The following is a 12,033-nucleotide window of genomic DNA, read 5'->3' on the forward strand; positions in this document are numbered from 1 at the left end:
AAGAAAATTGAACAGTGCCTGTTCACCTAGAGTAAATGTAAATCCATCTTAATATGTAGGGAGTGTTGTGAAACGTGGAAGGGAGTACATCGCTCTCTTTTAATTGGCCACAAAAAACACATGCCCAACATTTTGTTCAGTTTTGGGTGCTATAATTTATATACACATTGGAAAACTGTTACATATTCAAATTAGAGTAATGAGAGTGTGAGGAAAACTAAACTTTGTTATTAGAAGAATGGTTAAAGAAACTGGGAGTACTTATGTGAGAGAATAACACACCTGTGGGAGACGACAGCTGCCTTCATCTTTTATCTTTTTGAAGGTTCAGATTTATCTTTGTGACTCCAGATGGTAAAATAAGGACAAATGCATAGAAGTAATGGAGGTCTGATTCAGAATAAGCAATAGATCTAATTTCCTCGCAGTTAGAACTGTTCAAAGTTTCTTGCAAGGGAATACGTTCTCTGCTCTGGAATGTCCGAATCAAACCCTGTGCTCACCTTTCTGGGACAGCAACAAGTATTCATGAACTGGGTGGTTTCTGAGGTGCCTCCTGGCTGTGAGATGCATGATTATACAAATGATAAAACTGGAAGGGTACTTGGCTTTCATCCAGATTCTAGAAACTTCAAACTGTTGTGGTGTTTAGGAAAGCTACAGCAAATAACTTTGACAATCTGTTATCTAACTAATTTCTTGTACATTCATTCTTGCTCCCTACATAGTGCCTTGACCTTCTTTTCCACATTTCAAAAGCAAGAAGAAAGAGACAGCAACTTTAGGCCTTGCTAAAACCAGTATACAAACTGTTCTCTCAGTGAGCTGACACTTTCAAACCAAGAGACAATAATCTATTAACTCTTAAAAGTTGGAATAATGCTAACACATTTCCCATCAGTCTTCCAGGTATTTCCCTCTTGAAATGATGTTACATTGAGTAGAAAATTCCTTTGCCGTAGGCACAGGATATTTTATGCAAAGGCTTATATATTTCTCTAATAAGAATTCTGTAGGATTGTTTTACAAAGACCCTGGACCTACTTGGAACAGTCTATTTTAAAACAAATGTAAACGGGGGGTACCTGAGTGGCTCAATTGGTTAAGCGGCTGCCTTTGACTCAGGTCATGGGGATCAAGCCGCACATTGGGCTCCCTGTTCAGTGAGGAGTCTGTTTCTCCCTTTGTCTCTTGTCCCACTTGTGTGCTTTCTCTCTCTCTCTCTCTCTAATAAATAAATAAGTAAAATCTTTAAAAAAAGGGGGGGCACCTGGTTGGCTCAGTGGGTTAAGCCTCTGCCTTCGAATCAGGTCATGATCTCAGGGTCCTGGGATTGAGTCCCACATTGGGCTCTCTGCTCAGCAGGGAACCTGCTTCCCCCTCTCCCTCTGCCTGCCTCTCTGCCTACTTGTGATCTCTCTCTCTGTGTCAAATAAATAAATAAAATCTTTTAAAAAAAAACTTAAAAAAAAGAAACTAATATAAACAAATGTTAGAACTGAAAGTTACTTGATCAACTAAGTAAGAAGCTAAAAACCTGTCAAGTCTTGGGGTGCCTGGGTGGCACCCCAATTGGTTGGGCGTCCAATTCTTGATTTTGGCTCAGGTCACGATCTCAAGGGTTATATGATCGAACCCCATGATGGGCTCCACAACCACTGGGGGGTCAGCTTGGGGATTCTCTTCCTCTGTCCTTCCCCCTACTCACGTGAGGATGTGTGCACATAAGGTGCCCCCCACCCTGTCTCTCTCTCTCTCTCTCAAATAAATGGGTGAATCTTTTTTAAAAAAATTATTTATTTATTTGACAGACAGAGATCACAAGTAGGCAGAGAGGCAGGCAGAGAGAAGAGGAAGTAGGCTCTCTGCCGAGCAGAGAGCCCAATGTGGCGCTTGATCCCAGGACTCCAGGATCATGACCTGAGCTGAAGGCAGAGGCTTTAACCCACTGAGCCACTCAGGTGCCCCTAAATGGGTGAATCTTAAAAAACAAACAAACAAACAAACAAACAAACAAACAAAAAACACCTCATCAAGGCTCATTGCATCACTGTATCATTGCTTCCACCAAAAGGAGTGCATAGTAAAAGAATCCCAAGCACTAGGGTAAGGTCAGTAAGGGAATCACAAGTTGGACAAGCTCAAATGATAAGATCAAGTTCCTTAATGTGACCTAAACTAGGGTGAAGATCTATGACAGATGATTATTTAGTCTTTCATAAGCAGCAGTTGGTCTTATGAGCCTGATAGAACAGAGGGCAAAATTAGAAATGAAAGGAAGCCTGACGGACATTTCACTGTGTGTCAGATACTTCCACACACATTTCCTCTTGTGAGTTTCACAGTAAAGCTGGGAGGAAGCATAGGTTCTTCTCATCTTATGCATGATGTAACTGAGGCTCAGAGGAGCTGAGTTACTTGCTCCAAGTTACACAACCAATTAACGGCTAAGTTGCTATTCATACTTGGATATTTAGATTTTCAGTGCAAATTCTTCCTAATTTTACCCAGACTCCTAGAACTTAGAAAGTGTAACCCTGAGATTAGACAACAAACAGAAAGGTAGAATTTCTTCTAAGTAAGTGCTCACTGTCAATTATTTTAATAATTCAATAGACAGAGTTCTAGGTGCATAATGGCAGACACCAAATTTTTGAACTGGGAAGAGGCAGCTTTTTTGGAGGCAAATGGGTCCCAGAGCAGGTACAATGCTTCTGGTCAGGCTTTGGTCTCCAGTCTGGAACTCCTTGAAGAAGCAACACAGCCAGGAAAGGCAATTTGGAGACTCCAAGTTGCTAAGGAAGTGAGCTAATCAGCATCCATGTACTCCCTATTATGTCCATGTGGCAAATAAGTGTGCGGGGCTGGGCTTCTAGTGCTCTGGCTGCAGTGTGGTGAGAACTACCATTTTGTGTCTGCGTGAGAGCAAAGAATGGAGGGACTGGCTGTGATAGAGGTGTCAATAGTTAAAGCTGTAATGACAACTTCAGGAGAGAGCAACACCTACTATACAAGAGGATTTAAAAATCCAATAAATAAAGCTAAATCGAGCTGCTATACTGAACCGTGGCATCAAGCCACGGTCTACTGGCAACATCGAACATCATTGCATAATGGCTGAACACAACCAGCATGCTGGGGCAGGCAGCAGGAAGCCCCGCCTGCAAAAAGCCAGAGAGAGGTTTTGAAGTGATTGACCAAGTTATATGATTTGCAGGTGCTTTCGTATACCATTTCACTGGCGGCTAACTTACTCAGGAGGTGGGAGAGGCTTGAACCTAGACTGGCAATTATGCCACTGGTTTTGAGACTGGAAAGAAGCCAGGAAGGGGGGTCATAATGTGGTCTGGACGCCACAGGTGGCTCCCAATTTGTCATTAAAAAGGGAATGGAAAGGAAAACTCAGAAAGGGTCTTAAACCACATTTGTGTAATCACGTTTAATGGACAGGTGGCTCCTGGTAGAATTTATTTAAAGTAAGGCGCTGTGTGTGCATATATGCGTGTATTTGCTCAAGAACACACAGGCGTTATTGAAACTGATGGCATGTCGTCGTTCTGGGCTCTAGCTGGCAGGCAAGAAATAACGCCATAGCTGTTGCCACTTTCTTTGCCTCCAAAGGGGAAGAAATGAGCTTCTGTTAAAGCCATTCCTCCATCACTATTTTTTTTCCTTTCTCTTTCTCTTTCTCTCCATTTTTCCTGCTGCCCGTTATATAAAGCTACGTTTTAGTTTTAAAAAGCAAAATAAAATAGAGAGCTATTTTAAGACAAAAATATTAAATATGAGAGTGATTTGGAGCTCTGGGTTTGTTTTTTTAAATTAAACAGAGAGTCAGCATGTGGGTATTGTAAATAGGCGAAGCTTTAGCTCTCCCTACAGGCTTTTGTTACAGTAGCTGTCTAAAAGGAAGAGACTATCAGAAGCTGAAAATCATTCCAAAGTGTTCATCAAAGAGAGTGATTTCCTTTGTCCAAGATGAAGTCACAAGCTGTTACCTGGGTTGGCAGTGAGTTTGTGCAAATTCCTGCTGCCAGTGACACTTTATCGCATTATTGAAGCTACTGGGTCTTTTTCTTGTTCCTTTAGTGGTTCTCAGCTCTTTGTTGAAAAAAAGAAAAGGGGAATAATAATAAACACAACAACCACAACAATAATGGAATGACCCTTGAAAAGCCAATCAGAAAAGCTGCTGCCGATTTCCACTTTGTCACAGTGTCTCCAAAGCACAGCTTTCCAGGCTAAGGATCACACAGGAGTTGCTGGGTTGGGCTCGACATCCACTCCAGATGGAATCACTGTGGAGTAATAATCTATTAGGATGAACCCTGGCTAAAAAAACCCAATGGACAGCATAGATCTTCAGGGAACCTCTTAATATTAAAAATAAAAGCCAATTCCACAAACACACTTTGAGCCACACCCCAAACCCAAAGGAGAAATCGTCCCCAAATAGTCTCAGTGTTGCACCAGAAGTGTGTGGAATTGATACTACTAATATTAATAATAACAATTGATAATAATAGTAGTAGTAGTAGTAGTAGTAGTAAGTAAACAGTAACAATTGAAACAACTATAATTTGTTCATTATTTGCTGTTGGCTACACATTCTGCTGAGTTATCTTATTTCATCCTCACAACAATGCAAACATGTAGGTGTGATTATCCCCTTTCACGAATGAGCAAACCAATTCAGAATTTGCGCCACTTGCCCTAGGTCATCCAGAGGGTTAGGACTGGGGGCGGGGCTCCAACCCAGGACCATCTGACTGTGGAGCCAAGACCATGAACCACTCTGCTCTGCCTTTGTTAGCCACTATGCTACCTGCTTCTGTTTTGTCTTTTAAGAAGATACTTCTAGATTTGACCTGACAGCAAAAATCAATTCAGCAAACACTACTGCTTTTCAACAAGCACATTTAGTATTTATGGAGTGCAAGAAATGAGCAAAGGATTTAATAGACACACACATAAAAAATCACTAAGAGGAATCTGGCAATGAGAAATATATGAAGTAGGACAGAATATGGATGAGTCGCTTAAAGAAATGAGTGTGAAGAAGGTGAAGGAAGGAAGTAAGCTATTAAATTCCACAGGCTGTCCTCGCTAACAACCACTGAGTAGGGGAAGGAGAACAAAAGATGTCATTATGAGAGGAGTCAACATGGGGATAGACGGCAATGAGGAATAACAGAAAAGAGACAAAGAAGGGTATTGTTCAGCTTTTTAGGAGCTAGAAATTAGGGAAAGGACCCAACATCCCCACATTCCATAAACATTCCTTGAATGCCAGGGATAAAAATAACAAATGGTTCATGCCTCCTGCTGGTAAAGATCAAGGAGGGAAAAACAGACATACACGCAATGAAATGTCATGAGTGCTATGATAGAACTTGTGGAGGAAAAAAGTCATTAAAATTCTAGAGAAGAGAATGCCAGTTACAATTTCATAAAGGGGCATCAATTTAACAGGACTTTGAAAGGTATGGAAGCTTTTGCCAGGGAACTGAGGAAGTAAGATGGGAAAAGAAATATACTTAGGGGAGAAAACAAGGTGTGTAAAGGCATGAGGGCATGGGTCTTTGCGGGGTCTGTGAGTCATTCTGAATGGCTGGATAAAACATCAGAACATGAGGGCACCATGCAGAGATGCCAGCCTGGACTCATGCGCAGGCTCAAAGTCAGGGGCTCTCTGGTTGGGGAGTTAAGGAGTTTGGACCCTATCCTGCAGCTGCTGAGTAGTCACTGAAGACTACCATGAGCGGTATTCTCTTTTAGAAATCCCCATGATGGCTGTGTGACAGATGAGTGAGAGGGCGAAAGCTGGAGGCAGGGAGACAAAACGCAGGGGCTCTGCCATGCGTAGTCGAAGCAGGGAGACAAACAGGTGGGTAAATGCAAGGGAGAGAGCAAATTGAATCTATGCCTGATCAGGTGCTGGGAATGACTCTACTATGTTTTGAAATTAAACAATGGATTTTCAAATCACGCATAAAAGGATGGATGACTCTGCTATTTCCATAAGGAAAAATAACAATTGGTGAATTTTACAAAAACGTTGTTTTTCAACTTCCGTATTGTTGAGTGGTTAATACAGCTCTTGGTTTAAAAGATTCTTACTTCTTCAAATCCATCCATGTCACAGAATCTGGATTTTAATTCTTAGAAGGATGCTAGCAATTCTCTAATCCCAAGCTCCCCTATCCACTGCCCCATCCCATACAGAGAAGTTAAAGGTGAAATGGTTCTTCTAGAGCAACAGAGTAAGTTGGAGGCAGGCCCATGACTAGATGCAGGTGATACCTAGGCCATATTCAACTCTTCTTAAACAAGGAAAATATGGTATATTTCTGTTTGGGTTTAATTCCGAGAAAGATTGTGTCCATTCAGATAATTTTTTATGTTTTTCTTTTTAGCACAGCTGCCAGAAAATTTACATCCAGATTTATTATTCAAGTGTTATAACTTGTTCAACTCGAGTGACTAAAAGCATCTCTTCTTCCTTCTTCTATGAGAAGAGCTTTGGTCTGTTTTATCCTTAAATACCTTATCTTGTGTTGCATTTTAAACTGCCCTTATGTCTACCCTTATGGCCTTTTGGATGTTGGTGAGAGTAAAAATTAGAAACAAATAAGTTTACCAACAAGTAGCTTTCTTCTAACAGGAATATAATTTTATATTTATGGCCAACATGGGCATCATCAAGAGATGTATGCGAGCTTAGAATATAAAAATGTCAGAGTATTTTCCACGAGCAGTAGAAAATGTCTAGTTAGTATGAACAGAACAATTTAGAAGCATCCCCAGAATTGCGGATCTGTAAAAGCTATCCTGAAGCAGTGTTTGTCTTTGTTTGAAACCTCACCAGGCAAGCCTCTTCATATTAATGGTACTTACTACATATTTTGCTACCTTGGCTTCTTCAGGCTCCTGCAGAGTCTTTACTAGAAGATTATCTTGATAATTCAGTCATGCTTCCTTCTTTCCACCTCCAGTTCAAATATTTTTACTTGGATTAAATTTAAAATCAAAGGAAAGTGTGTGAAAGCATATAACCTGTTCTTTAACTTAGACAAACTTTAAAAGATGTAATAATATAATTACAGGAAAAGCATAAGAATTCCAGCTAGAATAAAAGCAAAAGAAAACAAAGGAAATCTTACCAAGAAGATATGATAAGTGATGTCACTTATCTGCCAGAGGCAGTTGGGAACTTTCCTCATAATATATGATCTATAAGGCTATATTCTAGAATTGAGATTGGAAAGCTTTCTCTTTTGCGGGAGACAAGGGTGGGGAAGAGTAAGTTCTCCTGTAGGTTTAGCAAGGTGTACATTAAGAGGGATGGGCTGGGGGCACCTGGTGGCTCAGTGGGTTAAGCCTCTGCCTTTGGCTCAGGTCATGATCTCGGGGTCCTGGGATGGAGCTCTGCATCCAGCTCTTTGCTCAGCAGGGAGCCTGCTTTCCCCCCTCTCTCTTTCTCCCCTCTCTTTCCCCCCTGCTTTTCCCCCTGCCTCTCTGCCTACTTGTGATCTCTCTCTCTGTCAAATAATAAGAAAAATCTTAAAAAAGAAAAAAGAAAGAGGGACAGATTGTTCCAGTGGAGGTCATCAACAAGCCTATGACATCCAGGAAAAATACAGAATAAATAAACAGCTTTATAAATGACATCATAGAGTAAGTATATTTTATAAACCAATAATCAGGACTTGGAGTCTAACAAGTCTGGATATATTTATGGTGGCAATGGAAAAGAATATTTGAGATTAGCCTTAATTCAGAAATGTGAGGTCATTGTAACCATAATAAATATTAGTTGAGTTGGAGGTACAATGAATACTTGAATATTTGGAATCTCTTGAAAATCGTGTCCACGTTCTTCTATGTCTGCAGATCGGGTGGTAACCTGAACTTCAAATTAAGTGAGAAGTTTATCTTCATACCTTTTGTGCTTTTTCATAACAATAGCAATAGATACTTCTAATTTTACAACCCATTAAACACACACACACACACACATACACACACATAAAAGTGTAACAAAAGTTTCAGAAAAGATACTCTTACTAAAGATGTTACATTTAGGTTCTTTTCTATACTATTCCTTTACATTCTATTATTTTTATTAGAGGCCTCTAAATGGATTCTGAGACCACTGATGAGCTGTAACGAGCATTTTGGAAACCATTGCTTGAGATGACTGTTGTAAAATCGGTTAACTCAGCCCAAGTCAGAATCCACTTGACCCAAAGTGTAGCAAACTGAGCAGGTGTCAGATAACTCCACTGGATCATCTAAAAGCAGAAGCATAGTGTTCAATGTTGGGAAATTGCAGAGGGTGAATTCTCAGTGGGAAATTTATTGGCTTTATGACCAGGAACCATCACGGTTTGAGTCAGTATTCTACTTGGTGGTAGAAAACCCAGAGAGAGGAGAGTGACAATGCTATTTTTCTAATAAAATATTGAATTTCTATTAATATGATTTTCTATTGCAATTATAATCTGTTGTAAGCCGCACTGCAGGGACAGTCTTAATTCTCTCCAGTGCACAGCCTGGCATCCTGTTGGCAGCCAACACATGTTTATTATCGGTAATAACAATAATAATACTAATAATGATGCCTTGATGATTAGAATCTTTTGCAGTAACACCCAAAGCTAGGATTAAAAGAACTCTTTTCCCCCTGGTTCCCATGTTCACTCTCCAGGGTTTATACTTCTTCTGATCTAAAAAATGCATTACTTGTTCCCCTGTTCCTTCTAAGTATGTCTGTTTGGCAAACATTAATGTTTTCATGTGTTTTTTCCCCTATGGACCTCAAAATTAAATGCCTTCCCATTAGTCTCCTTGTTCGTCTTACCAGAATCACTGGTAAAGTCAACACAGCTAGCATAGGGAGGTCCATTTGTTAACTGTTGCCTCAGAAGCCATGAAATGAGCAAGCAGCCTACAGACCATCATTTTGTATATATCTTTTGTGTACATATATGTGCGTGTGTGAGTGTGTGTGTGTGTGTTTCTGCAACAACACAATCTTAAATTTCTCAAATTCTCAGTGATAAACTTATTTTTTAAGAAGGGAAAACTTTTTTTTTTAATGCCAATGTGTGCTGTCTTCCCAGACTTTATCAAAGTTTGTTATTTTCAAATCAAGGCTCTCATTCCACAGTGCTATACACAAAAGAGAATGAAAGAAATGAGCAGCATACTAGCAGGAGGGAAGGAGTGCCCAAGGACACATGGGACTGCAGAGAAAGAGGGGGAAGCTGCGGTGATAACTGGGGAGGGCTGGATGGGGGGAAACAGAAGACGCAAAGAGGATTGCAGTGTGGCCACGGCCACAGGTAGATGAGCTGAGCACCTAGCCATGGAGAAGGAAGGAAATGGAGGTGGACGAGGAGACACCCTTGTAATGGGAGGGGAGAATCCCGAGTAAAGAAAAAGGAGAGGAGAAGCAGGAGAGATGAAGCCTTCTAGTTATGCCAGTCTGGAGAGGAATTACCCACTGACACCATCTTTCCTAACTAGAAGACCGAATTAGCAATTCTTTGCTTGCTCTAATTCAAACCATTTTCCCTCTTAGATTAATCGTAGGTCTATAATCTCAACTTCCCTATCTGAATAAACATGTGCAGCAAGAAATTTCATATGTTTTAGCATCATGCCCATATGGCCGTTCACTCCCAAAGAGTACAGTACAACCAGATTTCTTCTTAAACTTTTTTTTTTTTAAAGATTTTGTTTATTTATTTGACAGAGAGAAAAAGCTAGCACAAGCAGGAGGAGAAACAGGCAGAGGGAGAAAAAGAAGCAGACTTTCTGCTGAGCAGGGATTCCCTGACACTAGACTCAATCCCAGGACCCTAGGATCATAACCTGAGCCAAAGGCAGACGCTCAACCGACTGAGCCACCCAGGTGCCCACAACCAGACTTATTCTTAATTATTTTTATCAGCTATGGCTTCAGCTCTTAATTGGTATCACATTTAATTACAATTTAGATTATTTTAGTGGCAGGATCGTACTTCTTATTTGTCTTTTTATGGGATGGAAGTTATGACCCAAGCTACTTCCATGACTTGGAATTACATGGTGTATGATTGTGAAGGTGCTCTGACTCCAACCTTGGCCTGATAACTGGCTAGTTATAGTACTTTGAAGAGTTTCTTCCTTCGTAAAATAGAAGTAATAATACCTACCTCTTAAAGTTATTGGGAAATTAAAATGTAACTTTAGATAAGAAGCACTTGGCCCAACTTGGCACATTATAAGGGACTGGCAAAATGGTACCTGTTTTTGTACAATCCTTAGAAGACTGTGTGTGCTGGGGTTCATATTAAGATAGAAGAAACTGGCAGGAGATCACAATTTATCTTCCTTTTTCTGTCAGGTAGCACTCTAGACCTGTGCCTCATGGCACCTGTCCCTGGACCCAGTTGAAGGGCAGCGCAGGTTATAGGCGGAGAGGAGTAAGCAGTCACTGATCACAGGCGATACCTACATCCTCTGCTTTCTCATACCCGGCTGATGTGAAAGGCAGAGTGAAACACCATGACATCTACTGCTCTTTATGTTAAATAAACCAAGGCCTTCCATAAATTAAAATGATTTCCTGATGCAGCATGACACAGGGTTATCCAATTTGCCAGAGAGGTGCCACTGAGTCTTTTGTAAGGGGAAAGTGCAGGTAGGCTGTGTTTAAAGCTGCGAGTTCCGTGTCAAAAAAAGAAAAGCCCCTCTCAGGGTAGTAAATGCATTTGCTTAGGCCCTAATAAACTAAGAATGGGAAAAGGTTAATTGACAAAATGATACTTGTCTAATGCCGTCCTGAGCACTGCACTCAGACAGATGTGTGAGACAGGGATCCTGCTGTGCTGACAAGGATGATTATTATAACTGACTCTTTCTGCCCTCAAGGGTGTGCAGTTTCTAGAAGCTTTTCACCCTGGAATCTCGCTGTTGTGCCAATCCAAGGAGAGCTGTAAAACCAGAAAGCCAAAGGCCAACACTGCTGACACGTCATTTAAGCGTGTTGAGGCAAGGCCACAGTTTGGCACCAGTCCTAAATGGTGTGGTGGAAATTCCGCTTTGCATTCACAACTTCCATTGATTGAGCACTTAACCGCGTGCTCAGCAACGAGCTGAGGGCTCCAGACCCCACATCACGTTCTATTCCTGTAGGGATTCACTGAAGTAGTCCCGTAAGCTGGCCGGATTCCAGGACCCAGAGGGGGTCCCGCGGGACCAGCCAAGAGGGTGCTTGGCTTCATGTAGGACAAAAATCAAATATGAGCCAAGAGGAAATGAGAGCAGTTTACGGAAGATACGGAGAGGGAGTACCGATGCTGACAGAGCATCCGAGACTCAGAAAGGAATGAAGGATGTGTCTTGGGTCTGCTCAAGGTCTGGGGCTTTTACTGATGACGATGGTCTGGTGTACGTGTCCTCTCAGGCATCCAGGATCTGAATGAACAAAGACAAGTGCTCACATGTCCTCCATAAGTTCACCTGTGCCCTCGCATCAACTCCTTGATCTTCACGAGGAGAACATACATTATCACTGCTTGTGTCAGCAGGGGTGCAGATTCTGGTAAGAACAGGGGCAGCAAAAAAGCAGTCCTTTGTGGGGGTCCCTTCAGTTTCCTGACCTCCGTAGGAGCTGGTCTCCTGCAGGTACAAGCGAGGAAACTGAGGCCGCCCCAAAACTGTCATTACAGTGCACTTTGAGTTTCCCAGAGCATTTGATAATACCGATATATTCATTCAAACTTTTCCATGCGTGCTGGAGTCATTTACCATAAAACGATGGTCATAGATGTAATGTCTGACTCGGTTCAGAAAACAGAAAATGATTCCTTAAACTTGTGTGTTTAAATACATCGTGGCTGCAGGAGAAGGGCGGCTGCTTGACTTCCAAACTGAAGAGGATGGGAGAAATCCAAACCTTTGTTTTCTTAGCTCTTGAGAGAAGGACCAAAATTTATGAGGACATTCACTGGCACTATCAGCCATTGTTATCTGGAATTTAGA

This window comes from Meles meles, chromosome 1, assembly GCF_922984935.1.
Source record: "Meles meles chromosome 1, mMelMel3.1 paternal haplotype, whole genome shotgun sequence".
Classification (NCBI taxonomy): domain Eukaryota; kingdom Metazoa; phylum Chordata; class Mammalia; order Carnivora; family Mustelidae; genus Meles; species Meles meles.